The sequence below is a fragment of the Mytilus californianus genome, unplaced genomic scaffold, assembly GCF_021869535.1.
Source record: "Mytilus californianus isolate M0D057914Y unplaced genomic scaffold, xbMytCali1.0.p SCAF_14, whole genome shotgun sequence".
Taxonomy (NCBI): Eukaryota; Metazoa; Mollusca; class Bivalvia; order Mytilida; family Mytilidae; genus Mytilus; species Mytilus californianus.
In genome coordinates, this window is record NW_026262626.1 from 39,293,659 (window position 1) to 39,312,892 (window position 19,234).

Genomic DNA, 19,234 nt, shown 5'->3' on the forward strand with positions numbered 1-19,234 from the left:
TTCAGATATGACTTATAATCGAGCACACCCTTATTAGTTAAATAACCTAAACTAGAGTGTTACATACCTGGAAATTTATTCTAGTTGTACCATTTCATTTTTTATTGACGATTCTATATCCAAGATTTATCAAACGAAAAACACACATAATCCATTAACATATATGCATAAATACTAGTTTGTTTCTCTCTCCCGAAATACCACTTATAGACACAAATAAATATCCTTTCAATCCTACTACAGGAAAGACGTGCGTATCCAATAACTTAAAACATAAATCTGGATGAACTTTATTCAAAATCTGTTTATAGTAATTACTCTACTGTTCATAAATACTTCGTTTAGTGAGTAGATGGTCAGCTTGATCTTAAATTTTGCCTGTGGATTATTGGGTACACCATGGGGAAAATGAAAAGAAAACCATAACAAAATGAAATAAAATTCTTTAAAATGTTATAATCTGAAGATTCGTTCTATATTTAAGGTGTATTTTAAGTTAGCGAAAGTCCAAATAACTGTCCATTCCTGGGAAATAATGGGCATCGGCCCGTAGGAATGGACAGTTATTTGGAATTTCTCTATAACCTAATAAACCGCACGTACAAGACACATATGTCAGGAAAAATGCTGTAGATAAAAAGTGTTGAAAGTTTTTTATATTTTATTTGAGAGCAATAATTGTTTACAATAGCAGTGTGTAAACAGAGGGCTGCCTGCCATTTAAGTTATATCAATATTTGTACAAATCATCGCAAAACCATGATGTCATTTGTATTTTTTTATTCAGATTTTAGTATTTATAATATATAATCTAAAATTTGGTTAAAAGAAATTAACCACTTTAAAACTTTTCTCCTTTAGGTTCAGCTGAATGGGGATATTATCAACGCGGTATTCGTAAGTATATAATTAAATGAGGGTTTGGATGGGGTCCTTCATTTCTGTATTCTTCATTGTCTTAGGCCATTTTCTCTATTCTTTATACCTTTCGCCCATTATTCTCTATTTTTTTTTGGGTCCATTTTTCTATATTCTTTTATATTTTTTGCCCATTATTCTCTATTCTGTAAACCCCCCATCCACACCCTCTTATGTTGTCTTAGTAATCAAAAACATAACTTAGTTTTACATCAGAAAAATCGTTCAAAGTCCAAATAAATGCAACAGTTATCAAAATATTGATGTTAAGGTCAAGGAACAGTAAATGGGCTATGTCACAGATTTTGGTCAAATATTGCGAACAACTTTGACTCGCTGAAATTTAGCTGAAAATCGGAAAAAAAACAATTTTATGCATTATCTATTTTATTGTCTGAAATGTTACTGATTGAATTATTTCACATAAGGAGAACATTTGTATAGAAATCACATAAAATGGGCGTTAAACGTTCTCAAATTTGTCTTAAAATCAACAAATCTCCAAATTATATAATTATTTTATATCAGTAAAACGGAAATTTATGTATCAACAACATATAATTTTTTAAGAAAAATTTATGGACTTGAAATTGGAAATTTGATGATTGTAACACAAACTACGAATTTGTACGCTTATTTTAGGTGCTTTCTATACAAAAGTTCACTTTTTCAAAGAATTAAATCAAGAATATTTCAGAAAGTAAAAGAGACAAATGCATTATTTTTTAGATTTTCACTTATAGTTCAAAGAGCCAACGTTGCATGCAAAATTTTTACCAAAATCTGTGATATAGCCCGTTAATGGTAACTTTACCTTAAAAAATATCTTAAGAGTTGTGATGAAGTACCATTCAAATGTTCGACAATCTGAGTGTCATTAACGCCACATTCTCCAAATACAATAACAATAAACACCAAATACGAAAATGACATTAACCAACCACTGACGATGTGTTTCATGTTTAAAAAATGCGACCTTTAACGTATAGACAAATATCTTATTAAAGAAGATCATGTTTTAATCATTTAATTTTAATTTGTCTAGACGTCTTTTGTAGTTTAGTTTAGTTTAGTTTAGTTTAGTTTAGTTTAGTTTAGTTTAGTTTAGTTTAGTTTAGTTTAGTTTAGTTTAGTTTAGTTTTGTGTTTAGTTTTGTTTTGTTTTGTTTTGTTTTGTTTTTGTTTTTGTTTTTGTGTCAATTGATTGATTTTTCATTGGTCTTTACTTTTGTTAATGGCAACTTGTCTCATAATACTAAAGAACTAGTAAAAAAGCCAAAAAAGTTTTATTTGGGTTGGAAGCTTATTCAAAGTCTTTGAATAAGTTACCAGTCAAAGTGGCATGCCACCTCTTTGATTCCCTCATAAAACCAATAATGATATACAACTCTGAAGTAACATATTTAGACACATATATATCTCTTTTCGAGCAAAAAATTGAGCTTTAAATTCTGGAAAAAAAGAAGACATTTTAAGTTTTGCAGAAAAAAGTGCAATTGAAAAATTACATTTGGAATTTTGAAAATTTTTTACTGGGAACTAGAAAGAATGCATCTAATCTTGCAACTAGAGCTGAATTGGAGAGACTTCCTATAGAATTTAATATTAAAACACAAACTTTATTATATTTAAAGAGATTTGAATGCTGTAAGTTAAATCCTCGTTTGAAAGAAGCTTACATGCTTAGCAAATATTTAGACACAGAAGGAGTATACTCCTGGTTTACCTATGTAAAACATATTTTAAGTGAACTTAATTTAGATATAACACAAATACAACAAGATACTAGTTCAGACCTAAAACATGTAAAAATAAATAATTCATTTAAAAGTTATATAAAACAAACTCTAAAAACTACTTTGAAAATTTGATTCATAATATACATTTTACATCGTGCTATTACTGATGAAGGATATCTGTTATCCGAAATATTTATAGTTACATTTGTTCGTTTATTGTCATATTTTTTGGTGATGTTGTACCCTTTTAGACTGGTTATATATATATATATATACAATGTATATATAAGTGCCTATAAATAGCAGCACATGACATACAAATCTATGGGAGTGTGGATTAATCAGTACAGAGATTAATTCAATTACAAAAATAAAATTATAGATTGCCTAACAATGTAATTTTAACACACTATTTAGTATGTAAATATAAGAATGTTTAAAATATTTACAAAATGATGAAAATAAACGCAATATTTCGCTAGACTAACTAGCTTTATCAAGCGTGCATCTATCCAGGTGAAATCGGATGTAGATGATAAGAAACTTTTGCAGCTCAATGTATATGTTGCACTTGAATTTAGCTGCCTTGAAAATAATACATAATTTGGATGAAGTTCAAGATTTTTACAAAATTGGTAGTTGAAGTTAGCAACGTCCATTGGCCAATATTACAGGATAAAAAGGACGATGCTGTGTACTAAATTATTCTTTATCTTTCCTGTATCTTTCGTTAAGACCATCAGGTTCTAAAGTGTGGAGTTGGTGGATCCAAAAATTTTCTCTTCTCCTTCTCGCCGTGGTGTCCCACTCGGTGTTGACTTCTATGATTTGGAAGGTAACATTATCAAAAGAATGTTTCGTTGAACGAAGATGTCTTGTGAGAGGACAGTTTTTGTTGGTTTTGTACCATGAACGATGGTTATTGAGCCGAATATTAAATTTGTCCATTGTTTCTCCCACATACTGAATGCCACATGTGTCACATGTTAATATATAAATTGAGTTCTCCGTTTTACAGTTGGAATTTGAGTAGATGGTATAATTTTGTTTAGTAACGGAGCTGATGAAAGAACTGCTTGTATTGGCAGCTTTACAACACAAGCAGTTCCTTCGGCCACATTGTTTGTAGCAACCGGGGGATGGAGTAGGCTGCTTTGCTAATACAGATGTCACTAATTTGTCACGGATGTTTTTAGGTCTTCTGAAGGCCATGACTGGTGGTTAGGAAAATACTTTTTTAAGATTTGAATCATTTTCTATAATTTTCCAATGCTTCTGAACAATGGAAGACACATTTTTAAAATCAGGATGGTAAGTGAGTACAAGGGGTGTTCTGTTAGCTGCTTTATTCTTATCTTTGTACTCTAGAAGTTCTTGGCGACTAGTTTTGTTTGCTCTTTCGAAAGCGCTATCAATGATGTTGTTGTTGTATCCTCGAACAACTAGATGTTTACGTAGTTGTCCAAGTCTAGCATTTTGCGTATTTTCAGTAGAGCATATTCTCTTGATTCGCAATGCCTGGCTGAATGGGATGCCACGGGAGCAGTGTTTAGGATGGCAACTTTTAGGAGAAAGGAATTGATGTTTGTCCGTTTGTTTGGTATGAAGGTCCGTTATAATGGTTCCGTTCTTGATGTAACTCGTAGTGTCGAGGAAGTTTATTTTCTCCATAGATGATTCATATGTAAATTTTATTGAATGGTGGAAAGAGTTACAGTGTCCTAGAAATTCATTAAGATGTTCTTGTGAATCTGTCCATTTGAAATCAATATCGTCAATGAATCGGAACCATGATAAGGGCTGGTATGGAGCACTAGCCAAGAGGCGTTTTTCAAGTTGGCCCATAAATATGTTGGCATATGACGGGGCCATTTTTGTGCCCATACTAGTACCGTCTATCTGGAGATAATGTTTTTCATTGAAAGAGAAGTTGTTGTTCTCTAGCACTAGTTTCAGAAGTGTAACAAGGCACTCAGTTGGAGGATTTTTTTCACTACGAGTGTTCCATACCTCTTCACACGCTGCTATTCCTTCGTCTTGTGGAATGTTGGTATACAAAGAAGACACGTCCATGGATGCAAGTATAGTATTGCTTGGTAGAGGATTGAGGCTTTCCATTTTCTTTAGATAATCAGTCGTATCTTGGATGTAAGAGGGTAGTTCTTTCACATGAGGTCTTAGATGATGGTCTAAAAATTCTGATATCTTTTCAGTTGGATGACTATTTGCTGAAACAATTGGTCGACCTGGATTGCCCGTTTTATGTATTTTAGGCAACATATAGAATCTTCCGGCCTTTGCTTCGTTCTCAAGAGGTCGGAGATAATCAAAGGTGTCATTGTTTATATGCTTTTTGTCGAACATCTCTTGAAGGATGGTGTTGATCCTTCGAATATTATTTAGTGTTGGATCTGTGGTTAATTGTTTATAAAAAATGGAGTTTGAAAGTTGGCGATTTCCCTCTGCTATGTAATCTGTTTTATTCATGACAACCACAGCGCCCCCTTTGTCGGCAGGTTTTATTACGATATCCTCTTGATCTTTTAACGCTTTCAAAGCAATGCTTTCTGACTTGGATAAATTATAATTTCTTGTATTTGTTATACAGGACTTTATATCAGACCTCACGTAGTTAATGAATGACTCCAAGTTATCATTTTTACTCTTAGGTGGTTTCCATGAACTTTTTTTCTTAAATTTTGGGATGGGCGTGACTTCTTCATTGGTGTCAGTATCTGAATCTGTTAATCCAGCTTCTTCAAGGTTTTTCTTGCCCCTATTGTAGAAAAAATCTTTCAAGCGTAAACGTCTAGCGAATTGGTCTAAGTCCTCGTCTAGCTGAAAGTTATTTACATTTGATGGGATAGGACAGAAGTTTAAACCTTTACTTAAAAGAGATTCTTCAGCACGTGTAAGTTCTTTAGATGACAAATTTACAACAATGCTTTCAGTTTTTTGTTTCCGTCTTTTGAATTTTCTTTTTCTAGGGACCTTATGGTTTGTTGTATTGATATCATTCATATCCTGATTTAAATAGACAGTGTGAATTTTATCTCTTTGAAATTTATTCCTTTGTTTTTCTTTATGTTTGGATAGTTCAATTTTTTCAATATCTGCAAGGCGACGTTTAATTATTGGTAAATCGTCACGTGAAATGTTACTATTGTTGATGATATCTGATATTTCATTTACAATTTGTTTGTAATTTGTGGTTGTTAAAGAAAGTAACAGTTGAAGTAGCTGGATTGAACAGTTAAACAGAATTTCATTCCAACGGCTCATGAATCTTTTGGATTTATGTCCCGGTGCCTGGGGACTCACTTTGATGTTTAAACCTTTTGGTACAGTTCTACTTTGAATATATTTTTTTAAGTTTGATAAATGATGTTCAGTTTGTAGTTTCTTTTTAGTTAAAGATCTTAATTTCTTGAAATGCAGTGCGCTATCCATGTTGTAAAGATAGCGATAGATTTGAATGGATTACACAAACATTTGTGAAATGCGTGCTACTGAAGATAATAATATAAGTGCCTATAAATAGCAGCACATGACATACAAATCTATGGGAGTGTGGATTAATCAGTACAGAGATTAATTCAATTCCAACTGTAAAACGGAGAACTCAATTTATATATTAACATGTGACACATGTGGCATTCAGTATGTGGGAGAAACAATGGACAAATTTAATATTCGGCTCAATAACCATCCCAGCAGGCACAAAACGTTGTATCAACGTTGATCCAATGTCAGACTTCAACGTTGTTACAACGTTGAAACTTGGGTTAGATTTGAAAGTTGAGATGACGTTGAAATTCTGACGTTGAATCAACGTTGCAGTTTCAACGTTATATTAACGTTGATAACATGTTGAAATCAGGTCCAGTGAGGTTGAAATCAGGTCTGGGTTAGGTTGAAATCAGGTCGGGTTTAGGTTGAAATCAGGTCGAGTTAGGTTGAAATCCGGTCAATTGTAGGTTGGTTGAAGTTAGGTAAAGTGATGGTTCTCAGGTGTAAATTAATCCTTATTTGCACGTGTTCAAATACAACAAAACGATATCTGAATTATGAAATAACAAAAGCCATTTTTTTATTTCAAGTTAGAATATCCATCAATAGTTCTTTTCTCAACAAGTGACAACTCTAAAAATAGAATAGTAGACAATAAAAATCAAAACCAAAGAAATGAGACAGTTAAAATATCAAGATTTCATTTGAAACCAAGTATTTCAATATCAACAAAGCTTTCTTTTCTAGCACATCAATTTCTCTAAGCAAAGGAACACATGTATCAACGTACTACACATTGTTTTGATTCTGGTTGATCAAGTTTTCTAACTTATTCAAAAACATGTAAATGCAGCAAGTTTGACACAGTGAAACAAAATGCCTTCTTTGTTTAATGTGAATACATAGCAGGACCATTTAAAAACAAAAGATCTCATTTTGAGTTTTGTTATCCGATATTTAGTTCTATTTTTTGTCTTTTTTTTCATTTTTATTGATATCATGTCGATCTGAATTTTGACTTTTTGTGGGTATACCGGATATGTGTTTTTTTTTTTATCTTTAAGGCTTTTTGAACAAACCATAACATCATCAAGCTGTTTACTCATTCAATCATTATCTATACATCCGATACAATTGAGTAAACTGAACAAAAAGATGCAGAACACCAAATAATGTACTTCTTAATTTCACTGTCTTTTTTACTGGCACTAAATTAACTATAGAAATTAAAAAAAAGAGGTTTTTAAAATGAAAAAAATATTTTATTTTAAAGATCTAATCTTTAGATTGGCAACTCGTTCTGCTCTCTGTGGGGCACACTTCAAATGTCTTGTACACTGCTTAGATATTTTGGATTCTGTTATCTCTTTGTGGCAGACTAGAACAGCATCTGAAAGCATGGAAGAGAAAGAACATAAATTTGAATTACCTAATAAAAGTTGTGTACTAAAGCCGGAAATGTTATCAAATTCTACCAATAACAAAAAAAAATATTTCAAATCATAAAACGCAACATGTCCATTTGAAACAATTGTCCAAGCTTACATCAATAACAAGTCAAAGCATGAATTCTAACCAGATCTGTGTTTTGCAATAAACATAATGTTCATATACAGATGAAACGAACAAAGATGACTGATATTTTACGATAATACCAAAAAGACCAAAACAGTAATTAAGAGCAGACCATTTCCGTGTGTGTCAAACACACCCTATATGATATCGAGTTGTATTGGAACGAATTGGCTAGTATTCGATGACCCCTCCCCCTTTTCTGATATTACTGATTCTGTACATGGCTAGCCATATGTTTTATGTTAGTTCGCTAATTGGAGGATATATGCAAACAAATCATTAAACTGTTTTGACACGAAAATGAATCAAATTCAGTAAGATAAGACCTTATCACAATTTCTGTAAACGTAAACATGGTAAACATGCAGATAAATAATTTGAACATTTGAATGTGTTTGCATATATTATGATTCTTCCTTAATCTAACTGTAAAATATACTTACACTAATATCAAGAGGTTTATACAGAAAAGTCTTCTCTTGTCTTTATATTCCTTTCACTTTGTTTATCAGTCTGTTGCGATAATATCTCGAGGTTAATTTTCAAAATTTTCTAACATGTCTAAACGGATGTTGAATCGAGGTGCGCGTGCTTGCGTGCGCATCCGAAAGAAAATTTTCGGAACTCAACTTGAAATACCGCGAAAATTTAAAAACTACTCAATTATTATACTGAATACATTGTACATCGATGATGTTTTTAGATCATATATATATTAAATATTCATCAATAAAAAATAAATAATATAAATAAACTGAAGATTTCTCTTATTCATTCAATTGAAAGAAAGCAACTTAAAAAATGATTTGATTTTAAACATATAAACTAAGAACATATCATATTCATACAGATATACATATAATTAAAATAGCATGAACAGGCTTTGAGATTCCCCCCAAAAATAGAGAATCATCAATCACAAATTACTAAATATTTGATTTCAACAGTTTTTTTTAAAAGATACCTAAAAAATAAACACAAAAAAAATTAAAGGGAAAAAGCAGATGTGTTATTGCTGATGTCTCCTGACTCCTTGTTATTGCGCAAAACTCCTTTCCATGCATAAACAGTCCGGTCTCCCCCTTTTTGTGGGAAAAAATGGTTGATTATATAGAGATCATGGAAGCTGATGACAGAAGGAAGCCCCCTCATGCTAAAGTTATGGCAGTAAGTGGACCCCCTTATAAGTATTATAAAAAGTTCTGGATTAGCCACTGATTATCAAATCGTTTATATTACTAAACTGCCCCTTGTCCGATCTGCTCATCAAATATATCTGTACCCCTCAATTTTGACAATGAGATTTTTTTGTCGCGAATGACTGACGTTAACTTAACGTTAAATCAACGTTGTTGTTTAAACGTTGATTTTAACAACGTTAATTCAACGTTGAAACAACATTGTAAAGTCAACGTTGAATACCATAACGTTAGATCAACGTTGAATTTAGGTTGATCAACGTCACGACCAAATTTCAACCAAATTTCAACGTTGTTACAACGTCGAGTGCCCACTGGGATCGTTCATGGTACAAAACCAACAAAAACTGTCCTCTCACAAGACATCTTCGTTCAACGAAACATTCTTTTGATAATGTTACCTTCCAAATCATAGAAGTCAACACCGAGTGGGACACCACGGCGAGAAGGAGAAGAGAAAATTTTTGGATCCACCAACTCCACACTTTAGAACCTGATGGTCTTAACGAAAAAGATGAGAAAAGATACAGGAAAGATAAAGAATAATTTAGTACACAGCATCGTCCTTTTTATCCTGTAATATTGGCCAATGGACGTTGCTAACTTCAACTACCAATTTTGTAAAAATCTTGAACTTCATCCAAATTATGTATTATTTTCAAGGCAGCTAAATTCAAGTGCAACATATACATTGAGCTGCAAAAGTTTCTTATCATCTACATCCGATTTCACCTGGATAGATGCACGCTTGATAAAGCTAGTTAGTCTAGCGAAATATTGCGTTTATTTTCATCATTTTGTAAATATTTTAAACATTCTTATATTTACATACTAAATAGTGTGTTAAAATTACATTGTTAGGCAATCTACAATGTATATATATATATATATATATATATTTAGAAACTACCCCTTTACAAGGGGGGCACTTGCGGACGGGGTATCCACAAATGCGTCTAACAGCATATACAATGAATATATACAGACAAGTTAAAATGTTCATATGTCATTTTCAGAGTTAAAAATTGGTACATTATAAAATAAAACATCTTACATAAGAGAAATACAAATTATGTACAACATAAAAATAAAAACTAAAATAAGAGTTACGTGAAACATATTACATAAACAGATAACATTTAAAGTTTAGGTTCCAAAACCAATGATCTCTGAGAGTACATTTCGTTCAACATTTTTTTACTGAAACTGTCAAAAGTTTTACTGATATAGGGATCAACCTGATAAAAATAATCACCAATCCGTACTTGTATTTTATCGTAGGACGATAACTCTGTGAAGAAGAGGCCCGGGAAAGTAGAACTTAGATATTCATTTATATCAGTTAAGTATTTATTTCGGATTGAAGAAAATCCAGAACACTCTAGTAGGAAATGTTCAATAGACTCGTCAGATTTACATAAACAAATTTGGCAAGTGGGACTCTCGCTAAGATTCACAGGGCTGCCTTCTTTGTGCAAAATTAAATTTCGAGAAAATATCTAGACTGCTTTTATCATTTATTTCTTGATATTCCCTTCTACGAACAAACCTTCAAAGAAACTGTTTAAATATATTAGAGTTAACATTCGATTGGTAAAAGTGATCCAGACCAACCATATTAAATAAATTGATCATATATTGTGGATAATTCTACCCCCTTTGAAGCGTTAGGGACTTAAGCTCTTCAAACACAATTCGACATAATTTTATTGTGTCAAGGCCTTGAATCCTAGAAAAATAACACACCCTTTGTCTATCAAGAAAATCGTTTATTGGCTCCCATCCCAAGTCTAGGAAAAGAGCAGCTTTTGGGATATTCATCTTAGTATTAAAAATCAGTTTCGCCGTTTTGTATTGCCATGTTTCAAGTACTTGTTGACTCGATTCGGATGACAGTAGCCATACGGCACATCCGTGTGTTAGAGATGGTCGGATGACCGAGTTCCAGAGAGCATCCCCAAAAGATCCGTGCTCATTAAGTAGCTTAGTCATATAATTCAGTTTGCGCACGAAAATATCTATTAAGAAATGATTGATATGGTAAGCAAAGGTCAAAGAGCGGGTAAAATAAACTCCCAGATATTTATATTCATTAGTCTCGTCCAAATGCTCATTTCCTAGGTATCATTTCTTAGTTTTATCTAAGCGTTTACCTACTATCATAATTTTGGATTTGTTTGGGTTAAACTTTAAATTCCACTTTGATGCAAATTTGGCTGTTATATCTAGCAGACACTGCAGGTCCTTCTCGGACTTCCCGATAATGACTACATCATCAGCAAACATTAAACAGTTCAAAATTTGTGAGGAGAGCTCGACGCCCAAATTACTGGCTTCAAGCATACCTACGAGGTCATTCATTAAAACAGAAAAAAGTGTTTCAGGCCAAATTCTTGGTCGAAGAAACATGTTTCACTGGCACCAAACAATACTATATTTGATACATTGCTATAAAGAGATTTGAGCAATTTCCAGCACTTGCCTTGAATGCCATTTTTCCACAATAGATAGAAAAGGCCATCTCGCCAGACTCTATCAAAAGCCTTGGACAGGTCTTGGAAAGCGAGAAACGTTTTATGTTTTTTAGCTTTACGAATAGAACAAATACCTATCTTCTGTTTTTTCGAAATGCTCCCTAGACCTTGCCTTTTTTCCAATCATCAGGTACAGTTTCAAGGTCAGATATTATTGTGAAAAGATCAACAAGTGAATCAACTAGCGCATCCCCGCCAAATTTTAAGAATTCATTAGGAATCTCATCGATGCCACTAGCTTTACGCGACTTAAGGTTCCTTAAAATTAGAGCAATTTGTGGTCTACCTATATTTACTGAAATATTTGAAACGGGATAAACTTCGTCGTTATCAATACTCGAGAGAAAGTCATTAACCTCATCATGTATATTACATTTTATTGGGGAATCCTTACCAAAAGAATTAAAATGGCTGCTTAAAACAGCACTAATGTCTTTCTCTTCCCTAAATAGTTCGGACTTTTTTGGGGGTTCATAATCTGTTGAGGGGCAATACTATTATTTTTGCCTTGTAAAATGTCCCAAAATCCTCTAGCCTTATTGGAAGAATTCATACATTTGTCATGAAATTCTTTCAATTTCAGGGTGTTTGCTTTTCTTTTGATAGCTTCTTGGACCTTAGCTGTTCGCACACGATAAGTGTCAGTTAAGATCTTACCAGTCTCACTATTACAGTCGTGAGTTTTGTCATGAATTCTTTTCAAGCTATTACTTTCTCTTCTGTTTTTAATCAAAATGTCAAGTTCGTTGTCCCAGAACTTACGATACCGATTTGATTTATTAACTTTTCCGATAGAAAATTCAGCAGCATCAAGGACGGACTTTATTTAGTTACATCCCAAATTGTATTGATATCCGAAGACATTTTCAAAGTGTGCTCAGATGCCCTAAAGTAGCTTTTAATGTTTTTTGGAAAATATTCCAATCAGTTTTATCGTTTATTTTCCGAATGAAGGCCGGTTTCTTAGGTTCGTTTTTTTTATTTTCCGCGGGTTAGTTTTTATTTCGATTCGTATAATGACATGATCACTGTGTAGATCAAAAATGTCATTTTCATCTATTTTAACACGTGATACGTTACGGCTAAGGTTTTCAGAGAAAAGAACGTAGTCGATTGCGGACCTTTGGTTATTCAAAATACGAGTAGAAAGTCCCTCACAAATGGGGAGGCAATTTACAGTAAGCAAGTCACTCGCTTCTATAAACTGTCGAAGCCTTTTTCCATTATAGGACGCTAATTCATACATGATATTAAAGTTTGTGGTTTGACACTTTTTGATACATTTTCCGTTAAAGTCACCCATAAGGAAAATTTCATAACCAGAATGGATTAACTTTGAGCAATTTTCAAGAAGCTCATACATGAGAATATCGGTTGTTTGTCGATCGATTCAATCGTTTGGAAAATATGCAATTCCATGCAATAGCTGTTTTGATATTACCTATTCTAGATAGAACCCACAAACGTTCATGTTTATCGTGTTTACTATCAAGAAGGTTATCGTCAAGGACAGGAAGTTCTGATTTAATACAAAGACCTATGCCCCCTTTTTCTTTGACTGATAACCTGCATTTACCAATCCATGTATAAGCATGATCAAGTTTAGCTGGTCTATCATTAGTTTTTAAAAAGGTTTCGACCATTCCAAATATACTTACGTTACACTACAAACCAGTAAAAGTCTGAAATGGCCTATATCTGTACTCGACTGTACTGATTTTTACTCGACCAGTCTCAATTGGTCTGAAATTTACTTGATAATACTCGACTGTAGTCTGAACCATACTCAACAGTCTGAACTTGTACTCGACCCTTACTCGACCAGTACTTAACCATTTTATACGCGTCTGTACCATGCTTGACCTAGTCTGAACCATGCTCTACCTAGTCTGAACCATACTCGACCTAGTCTGAACCATACTCGACCAAGTCTTAACCAACCTAGACCTATTTTTTGTATCTATCTATTGTATTTCATCAATTTAGGAACTGTTTTTAACAACAGCTATTTCCACTGACAAGAAATTTGAACAATAATTTGAAATTAAAAATGTATTCAATATAGCATTGAAACCAAAATTTCACAATAAACCTAAAATAACTTCATCACCATATTCATCAACACTAATCTTATATACATACATATATATCACCTTTAAAATAAAAATAAAACAAGCTGATCAAATAATCTCAAAACTGAATTGTGACTAATATTTTCAATGTTATTCAAAATTTTTTTAATGTTTCAGATATATTTTATGGTTACTGGACAATTTTCACCATTAACTTAAGCCTCGTATAGATTTATGGTGTCACTTGAGTTCAGTTAATAATGCAGTGAACATTTTTTTTATTAAAATATATATAAAATAGCATATAAAGCAATTTTAATAAATTTAAAAAATGACACCTTTGTTTTGTTAAACCAAGAATTTAATATAATCATGATAATAGAACTTCCATAGTAGTCCTGTGATAAACTTTTAAAAATGGAAATGTGTTCCAAAGTTACAGTAAAAATTTATTTCAATTAAATTTAAATAATTTAATTTTGGATGTAACGCGTCTTATGATTGGCTGACGTTGTTTTGTTTATCAGCTCATAGACATAATTTTGTCATGTGACCTCGACGTCATCAACGTTTTTTCATGGTTTACTCCGGTTTAAAATGGACTTTAGAATTAAATTATAAGAAATGACTGTAATATTTTTTCTGTCTATTGAAATAACATAAAAAATGTGGTGCACACTTTAAAATAACCCGCTACGCGGGTTATTCAGTGTGCACCACATTTTTTATGTTATTTCTTCATAGACAGAAAAAATATTACAGTCATTCCTTAAATAATTTTTGTCAAAATTAAAGACATGGCATACAAGAAGCACTTTAATAAGGTTTAATTACCTCAGTACATATGTGTGTTTTACAGGTAAAAAGAAAGCCCTATTTTTCTTAAACTCGTGTATTACTTATCTAGTGAATTCAAAAGGCCTTGCGATTAAGTTTCACAGGATGTTGCAATTTTGAATGAATGTTATTTAGAATTTAATACTCTCTGACCAGGTGTGATCTTTTTCATGAGTTTGCCCCAAGCAGGAGGTATTACTTTATACATGTACTTCATCACTAATCAGAAGAACTATTTTATTAACGTCTTTAATTTTTATCCCTTTTTGATTTATATTGTATATAATATATCCCAAATTATATATTGTACTTATATGTAATATAAGTACTGTTTATACAAACAGCCATTCCAGCTTACACTTTATAATTAATGTGATAATAAAGATGCTGACTTTCTGGATACATTTAATTAACATACACAGACCACTTGTTATATCTTGAGGTTAATTTTCCTGGCATTTGACACTTTGAAGTTACAACTGGAATCTCACTAGGAGGCACACTAATCCTTTCTTAATCAGATACATGTCATAAATAATCTCTGTTGGTGAGGAAATGCAGATTATGATACCAGATCTTATAAAAAATTAATTACACAACAATTAGTATATTATCTAAAGGTCAGTGAGGTCAGACTCCTCCAACTGAATGATTGATGTACCCTATCTGTGTGTAAAGCCATATGCATGGTCTTTGTATAATCACTTTCTTGGTTCATAGCAGTCTTGACTAGTTGATATAGTTTTACAGTGCTATTATTTAATTTACCGCCCACCATCCACCTTCCTAACACCTTCAATAATGTTTCATGACAAGGGAAACTTTTCAGCTTTTACTAGTGATATATATTTTTTTAATTAATTTTAATTCCTTGATGGAATTTTATCACTGGTTATTTCTAAAATTTCATTCATCCCCAAGCATTTCGGGGACAAATTTTATCAAATTTATTCCAGCGCCAGTTTGATCTCAGATGAGACGCCTAGTCTCATCACCGAAGTGGAGAACCCTCGCTTCCCATTCCCCGGCCTCAGATGAGACGCCTAGTCTCATCACCGAAGTGGAGAACCCTCGCTTCACATTCCCCGGCCTCAGATGAGACGCCTAGTCTCATCACCAAAGTGGAGAACCCTCGCTTCACATTCCCCGGCTGGCGTATTGTCGGGCAGGCAGGTTCTTCCTCACACTGGAGGTTGCAAGCTGACTTGCTCAGGCAGGAACTCAAAAATTGTCTTGTATGCTGAGTGTTTCCCTAGGGCCAAAACCAGATTGATTAATTGTTTTTTATAATAAAATTATTATTCATTCTAAAATATTTTTCTGCTTTAAGCCAGTATGATTTTGCTGAGACTATGATTTTGTTTTACACACAGATACCCCTTTTGTGACATTTGGTATAGTTTTTCGGAGTTGGTATTTGTTCATTTACAAGGATGAGATCGGGACTTTAATTGAGATTTGCTCTATTAGAAGAGTTTTACTGTAAATAATTGTGGGATGTCAGGACTTGCCCATCAATACAAACAGAACTTAATTTTACCTGAAAAGTTACATCAGTTAAATATAGATTGATGTGACCATTAAACATTTCATCTTATCAATGGAAGGCTTGCATATACCTACCTTGATCTTTGGAAAAGGTAAATAAAAATGTCTCTAGAAATTTAGTAAGCCTTCCACTGGTGACCTGGAATGTTTTGATCACTGACACTAGAGGCATAAACAAGGAGTTTTGCAGACCACTCTAACAACTATACAAGAATTAGACAACCTCACACAAAAAGTACAGAAACAATATTTCACTTTATGAGACTCAATAAATATACAACATTAGACTGGAGCAAAAATTAAAAATATGAGACTACAGAAAAATATTACTATACGAGACAACAGAATACAAACTTGGTTTGTTTGTATAAAATAATAGATATATTTCTAAAATAAGGTTAAACAATTTCAGTGATTTTGTTGGCTGTTGTTACCTCATTAAAAAGATAATTATATAACTATTGTACATTTTTTGTATGTAACCATGAAACCTATGTAGTTTTTATTTAGGAATTTAGGAAAATTAATTAAAAAAAAAAACACATGCCAAATAAGAAGTACCTTAATAAGGTTTAATTTCTCTCAGTATAGGTGTGGTTTTTAGTTAAAAGAAAATCTTTTTTTAACAAAACTCTAAAACTTTAAAATTAATATAATTAAATTATTAAAGATAATTTGATTTAACTATCTCTATTCTATAAATCTGAGAATCATGTAAGAATGTAAAAATCTGTTTTTATAATATATCTTTATTTTATTGTGGCTGTTGTCATGTCAGTTAAAAAGAAATTTATTTTAACAGTTAAAATTTAGAAAAAGTAGAGGTTATTTGGTCAAGTATGGTTCAGACTGGTCGAGTATTGTTCAGACCTTTGGTCGAGTATGGTTTAGACTGAAAAAAATAGGTCGAGTACAGGTCCAGAATGGGTTAAGACTGTTTCAGACTGGTCGAGTAATAGTTCAGACTATTTTCAATGGCAAAGATAAGGGTCAAGTACAAATCAGTACAGTCGAGTATGGTTAAGACTGGGGTCGAGTAATGTCGAGTAAAATTCAGACCAATTCAGACTGGTCCAGTAAAAATCAGTACAGTTGAGTACAGATATAGGCCATTTCAGACTTTTACTGGTTTGTAGTGTTATGATTAGAGAGATGATACTAGTTTAATTCGTGTACTTTACTGGTGGCACCGCGGATGTTTAAAAAGTCTATTTTAGATATAGATTTTGCCGTGTACTTACCTTTTTTCCACGTTTATGTTTACGCTTTTCTTTCTTACAGACCTTTGCTTCACAAGAGCTATCGTCAATTACGGCGCTCGCTTCTTGGCCAAGAACCTAATACATGCAGGACTTGGCCTTATGGCCTTCACCGTTACATTTGTGACAAGTGACAGGCGCCCCATGACGACATACAGCGGAAGTATGATTCCGCTCACCACAATACCAACATGAAGTACCACTAAGTACCGTTGTTATACATATAAGAATTGTCTCCAAACCTATGAGACCTTAAAGGTTTGCTGTCACTGAGATGGGGATGCACCCGACAACGAGTTTCGCCAGTTTGCTTTCTAGAGTCGTCATATCCCGATTCAGAGTGGTATTGTCTTCTGGATTTCTGATACACAGGGGGTCTCTCCATAGCGTCCTGTTTTTTTGGTTTCTCCTTTCTGATTATGTCCAAATTCATGGAAAGCTTCGCTACTCCCTTCGTGTTTAAGTGAACCCCATCTCTGTTGTACAAAGACATGTCTATGGTACCACTTAGTAACCTAAAACTGAAATCATTGACTATAAATAAACACAATCTTATTCATAATAAGATGCAAAACATTGATGAAAAAAGTTAACTTATTTATATAAGAACCTTAAACAAAATCTATTTTTGAAGACTATTTGAGAACATCAAATTTACTTACAGAAAATTAATAACAAAACTAAGAATTAGTGACCATAATTTAAATATAGAAAAAGAAAGACATTCTAATATTCTTAGAGAGCAGAGATTATGCCTTAAATGTAACATATTAGAAGATGAAAAACATTTTTTATTAGATTGTAAATTAAATAGGGAACTGAGAAAAAACTTTTTTAACAATTTGGAATTAAACTTTTCTTTTAAAGATTTGTCTGATGAAAAAAGGGGGATTTTTATATTCAATCCATCAACACCATCACAAGTAAATAAATTGGGTCCTACATCAAAATGTCATTAGAACTGAGGACAGGGGACACTGGACTATTTACTGTAATTGAATGATTGCGTATATATATATATATGTGAATTTTAGTCATATTGTCTACTTATTTTGTATTTGTCACAAACTTAATGTTTAAAGTTTATATGGCAATAAATATTTGAATTGATTTGAATTGAATTGTTAATCACACCTCTTCTTTTGCATGTGCAATATTTAAAAACAAGAGGAAAATAACCAAATCCAAAAGTAATAACAGGGAACATTGACTTTGTGCTACTGGTTCTTATTACAGTAACCGTGATTGAAAAAAGGAAAAAAAATCAGTCTTTCTTTAATACCTTTTTGCAAAGATCTATTGTCATTATTTTTTTTCTAGCGCCATCATTTTGGCATTGCTTGGAAAACAATGAAATGTGCATTGGTAGAAGGCAGTCACCTGTCGATATTAAAACGAAGGAGGTGGTAAAAAACGACAGAATTGTCCCGTTTGACTTCTCGGATCTAGAAAATACAGAAGGAGTAAAAATGGAGATGGGAAACAATGGTCATGCAGGTAAACATATTCTTTAAAAAAAATATTTATGTAAGCTAATATTCTTCGTGACAGTTTGCATCTTAAATATGCACAAAATTATTATCGAATTTGAATTATACTTGTAATAAGTTAGAAAACTTTTGTTGTAGGTGATATTTTTCTTTTTTCTTTATTGTCTTGTTATTTTTCTTAATTTTTAACCTTTTTAGTATATTCTATTGTTTGTACAGTTATAATAGACTTTCCTGATCATCAGCCACTAATTAAAAGAGGAGGTCTTCGGGAACCCCTTCAACTTAAAGGATTTCATTTCCATTGGGGGAGTAATAGTCAATGGGGTTCAGAGCACACATTAAACGGACACCGATATGCCATGGAAGTAAGTAGACTTGGTTATGATTATTCTCCTTGTATATTTTAGACGACACACTTTTAAGTAGTCCAGACGAGATGTATATAAATATACTGATCAATTTATGAACCTAAACATATCCTCACAGTTTATATGAGGTTCTGGATGGGTTAACATAATAGAGAATAATGGGCAAAAAATAAGAGTATCAAA

General features: G+C 32.6%; 1 long non-coding RNA gene across 1 annotated transcript; it reads left to right on the forward strand.

The window, feature by feature from the left end:
- The first annotated feature begins 859 nt into the window (after positions 1-859).
- On the forward strand, positions 860-18,990 carry LOC127724527 (uncharacterized). The gene is made up of 3 exons (XR_007992547.1): positions 860-897; positions 18,511-18,687; positions 18,900-18,990. It is a non-coding gene; the product is annotated as an uncharacterized LOC127724527 (long non-coding RNA).
- The last annotated feature ends 244 nt before the right edge of the window (positions 18,991-19,234 follow it).